The 5,034-nt window shown below is 41.2% G+C and overlaps 1 long non-coding RNA gene across 1 annotated transcript; it reads right to left on the bottom strand.

The window, feature by feature from the left end:
* Positions 1–516: 516 nt before the first annotated feature.
* Positions 517–4,496, bottom strand: LOC144584353 (uncharacterized). Its single transcript, XR_013538549.1, has 2 exons — positions 4,375–4,496; positions 517–1,473 (listed from the first exon to the last, which is right to left on the bottom strand). It is a non-coding gene; the product is annotated as an uncharacterized LOC144584353 (long non-coding RNA).
* Between the last annotated feature and the right edge of the window lie 538 nt (positions 4,497–5,034).

The raw sequence follows: 5,034 nt of genomic DNA, 5'->3' as shown, positions 1-5,034 counted from the left end.
TCAAATACTTTAAAGACTATCATAGAGAGGAAGGGCAGGATCTGTTCTCAATCATTCCAGAGTGCAGGATGCGTAAAAATGGGCTCAAGTTATAGGAAGCCAGATTTCAGTCAAATACTAAGAAAAACTTCCTATTAGAGTAGTACAACAGTGGAACCAATTACCTTGAGAGGTGATGAGCCCTACAACACTAGAAGCATCCAAGGGAAAGGTATACAACTAGATATATTGTGGCATGTATTTTTGCACCAAGCAGTGGTTGGACTTGACAGCCCTATAGGTCCCTTCAAACTCCAATGTTTTATGATTCTATGGAAATCCCTGGAGCAGACAAGGGCCCCACAGGTGTCATTTCTGGGATCCCACAGTAGGGCACTTTGTTGGAAGTATCTCCTATTCAAGAGCCAGTTCTTTCTAAGGACCTCCCTAAACTTAATTTATTGTTTCTTACTAAATTTATCCATTTCTATGCAGCATTACTTTGTAGAATAGCTTACAAATTGAAAAACCAGAAACTGGTGCTCAAATCTTTTATTATAGAAAGACATATAGCCCTAGACCTATGGGGGCGGCTGGCTATGTCTACCCCAAAAAATGGAGGTGGGGTGGGGATGGGCAAGGCATGGTACTCCAGATTTTGCTAGAATGTAATCCCAAACTTTTCTTATCCTTCGCTACACTGACTGGGGCTGATGGGTGTTGCAGTCTAATGATATCTCATATATAATTTGTAAAATTTCCTGATTCCAAGATAAAATTGTTAAGATTTAGCATCTCTTTAAAAGCAGCCAGTACTAGATTCTATCCTATCCCCTTTTTCAATTTCAGCCAGAATTTAATAGCATGGGTGTGTGCACTATAGCCTTCACAGTGCAAAGGCCTGCTTTCAACCAGAGAATACAAGTCTCGGAACTGTCTGTTGAAATCAACAGTGGCTTTTGGCAGATGTAGTACAAAAAATAACTTTTCCAGGCTCTGTGACTGGGTGAGCTTTAACTTGTATTATGCCACAACTATGTGAATGTTTTGGCAGTTGTTTTCTCTGTCCCTGTCAGTGGTACAAATATATGGACTATCTTATCTGTCAGTTTTACACAGCAAATTATACAGCAGGACCTACACTTTTATTTTTCTTCCAAGGAAAATCTGTTATAATATAAACTACTCTCCTTTTAATACAAGTAGCAACTCTGTTAGGGAAAATTATTCCCCAGTGTTTGACTTACTGTAATTATGTTGGTGAATAACAAGATTATCAGGGGTTTTGGCATGTGTGTTGAAGTTTACTCTTGGCACAAAGTTTATATTGTCCAGAAGGCACTGTTGATCTTCATGGATCATTTAGATGTTTATGGGAATTCATCTGCAAATATCAGACCAATGAACTCCTAGGGAGGTCCAGTGTGTGTGCTCCATTTTCCAGATTCCATTGTCATGCTCCAAGATATTTATTAATCTTCAAGAGACCAGTGCCTAGAAACATTTAGGGAAAACATAAACATCTTCATGGTAAACAAACATACTCAGAATCGGAGGTGTGTGGATCAGCGTTTTTTGGACTACAGCTCCCAGAATTCTCCAGGCTACATAGCCCTTTGGAGAATTTTGGGATTTGCAGTCCAAGAAACATAGAACTACATACATCTGTCTCATAATCACAATGTGCTCCTACTTAATTTTCACTGCAATCATATTTCTTAATATCTATACCACCCTTTCACTACACCTGATCTCCAAACCGTTCTAGGCTGTAAAGAGATAATGATCCAGTTAGGAGACAAAGGGTTTCCACTCTGTCTGGCACAACTCTAAAACTCCCAGAAAACTGATCATTGACTTTTCACCTAACGCCTTGGAAATGTCTAGACCTAAATCCAGCTGCCAATCCCAAACAGAGTAGACTCAGTGTGTGAACACACAGCAATACTGGATTGTTTGCGATTGCACTGGAAAGGGTTGCTTCCCTGGGAGCAATCTTACAATCTTCGAACTGCAAAACTGGAAGGGGTCTTACGGATCATCATGTCCAGCTCCTGTCAAGGAGACACAGTCGGGAATCGAACTCCCAAACCTCTGGCTACGCAGTCAGGTATTTAAACCACTGAGCTATCCAGCAGTTCTTAAAGTCAACCTTTCTGTGTGTACAGGTATTATTCCAGCCCAGCTCAAAAAAGAAAAGAAAGAAAGAAAGAAAGAAAGAAAGAAAGAAAGAAAGAAAGAAAGAAAGAAAGAAAAGAAAAGAAAAGAAAAGAAAAGAAAAAGAAAAAGAAAAAAAAGGGAAAAAAAGAACAGCTGTGCCAGAAAGGAGCAGAATCAGACTGGTTTGCGATCTCCTGTAGGTCGTCTGATCGATGGAAAAGAACTTGCATTGGACTGTGCCACAAGTAATTTGAAATACAAGATGCTTCTCTGTCTGATCACATTCTCAGCAAACCAACTGCAAAATTGTCTTTGACCTTCATCAACACTTATATAATGCCCATTTGTTCAACAGATCTAATCTAGTCAGGATGAGCAATTGGATTTAGACTGAAATGCATTACAAAAACATGCCTTAACCTTGTATTGCAGGATCATTAAAAAAAACCCGTTCTGGAGTCCTATGGACACTAATTTATTTATTTATTTATTTATTTATTTATTTATTTATTTATTTATTTATTTATTTATTTATTTATTTATTTATTCATTCATTCATTCATTCATTCATTCATTCATTCATTCATTCAATTTGTATTCCACCTATCTGGTCGTTGCGACCACTCTAGGCAGCTTACAATACATGACACAACAATAAACATATATAAAAAAAGAAAAATTAGTACACTAAATAACAATTCTTCAAGATGGAAAAATAAGATAAATCATAAAAGAAGAAGAAGAAAGGGGGAGAGTCAGGAATTAACTGGAGGGAAGGCCTACCTAAACATCCATGTTTTTAGTTGGTTTTTGAAAATACCCAGCGAATCAGAGCAATATAGGATTTTGTGGGACTTCCCTTTGAGTGAATGGACATAGGATTGGGTTTATAACCTGTTAGTGGCGGCAATATAAACAAAGCATATAAACAGAGCATGGGCTCTTCCATAGAATCATTAAGTTGGAAGGGGTCTATAAGGCCATCAAGTCCAACCCCCAGATAGTCCAGATAGAGAACTTATTCCTACCTTTCAAGCCCCGCTCTCAGTGTCTCCTTCCGGATGATGCTTATTTTCTTGGTATGTGAAGGATTTTTCTTGTGAGTTACTGCACTTTTTTTGTCCTTCCCTTCCCAACCTCCTTGCTCTATTGAGCTTCTTCCCCCTCCCAATCTGAAGAGTGCTTTGTAATTCATCCCTTTTAAAAAAGCCCTTGTTTCTGCATCAAAAAAGGAAGGATTATGGTGGTGGTTTCCCACTATGGTTACCTCCCAATCTCTTTCCCCATCCCCACAACCCCAGTTAACAGAGGAATAGGGAAGATGGGACACTGTGATGAAGCTGAATGTTTGATGGCAGAGGAAGATAACTGCACAACACAGATGTGCCTGGAAAAAGCTTCTAACAACCCCATTCTGCTATGTCTGTGATGTGTCTGCAAGAACACATCACTGAAATGAATGGTACTACCATCAGAATACCACCTAAGCCTATGGCTATTAACTTGAGCACAACACTTGCATTGAGCTGTATGGGATCCAGGCCCTCCCAATGAGTTTGGCATCTTTTATCATTTCCTTGACTCCAGTATTGTGTGGAGAGGATGCCGCTTATGAAGAGCCTAGTAAATCTGGAAAAATCCTACTATCTTTCAGAACAAAGTGGAACAAAGGGGCCAGAACATGGCCTGTCTGGCAGAGTCCTAAATAATGACCAAGTATAAATAGATGTCTCCTTCATGGATTGCTGCCTTGTCGTGGCGAAGGGCTTGAGTAATTCAGAGAAGCCATGGTCTATGCCGTGCAGGGACACCCAAGGCGGACAGGTCATAGTGGAGAGTTCTGACTAAACACGATCCACATGGAGCAGGAACTGGCAAGCCACTCCAGTATCTTTGCCAAGAAAGCGCCATGAACAGAAAAGAAAGGCTAAAAGATATGACGCTGGAAGATGGGACCCTCAAGTCGAAAGGCGTCCAACATGCTACTGAGGAAGAGCAGAGGACAAGTACAAGTAGCTCCAGAGCTAATGAAGTGGTTGTGAAGGCAAGAGGAGAAGGGGACAACAGAGGATGAGATGGTTGGACAGTGTCATTGAAGCTACCAACATGAATTTGACCCAACTCCGGGAGGCCGTGGAAGACAGGAGGGCCTGGCATGCTCTGGTCCATGGGGTCACAAAGAGTCGGACACAACTTAATGACTAAACAACAACAACAATAAATAGATGTTATTACCATTAAGGTGTTCAGGGTCTTGTTTTCACAGAGGACAGTCTTCCAACTGTAGCAATGTCCAATGACAATCTTCTTTTTGAAAGCAATTTCTGTTTGAGGGACTCTTCAGCACATGCGTAAGTCTAGTTTGAAGAAAAAACAGGACACAATTTGAAGTTATCCATCAGCGACTACTCTTACCCCAATTTAGTACTTTGGCACCATTTTAATTGCCTTGGTTCCATCCTATAGGTAAAAGTTCCCCTTGACAAATGGCCAGTCGTGTCCGACTCTAGGGGACGGTGCTCATCCCTGCTTCCAAGCCGCAGAGCCAGTGTTTGTCCATAGACAATCTCCATGGTCACATGGCCAGCGCGACTAGACACGGAATGCCGTTACCTTCCCACCAAAGTGGTACCTATTTATCTACTCACATTTTACATGCTTTTGAACTGCTTGGTTGGCAGGAGCTGGGACAAGTGACGGGGAGCTCACTCCGTTGCATGGACTCAAATTGTCTTTCGACCTTGCAGCCCAGAGGCTTTGCAGTTTAACCCGCAGTGCCACCACATCCCTCCACAGTGCCGCCACGTCCCATCCTAGAATTTGTAGTTTGGTGACGTACGCAACCATTTTCTGTTGCAGATCATCAAGGGCACTAGAGTTCTGTAGTGGAGAATT

Source organism: Pogona vitticeps, chromosome 10, assembly GCF_051106095.1.
Source record: "Pogona vitticeps strain Pit_001003342236 chromosome 10, PviZW2.1, whole genome shotgun sequence".
Lineage (NCBI taxonomy): Eukaryota > Metazoa > Chordata > Lepidosauria > Squamata > Agamidae > Pogona > Pogona vitticeps.
This window is presented reverse-complemented; position numbering and strand designations above follow the sequence as displayed.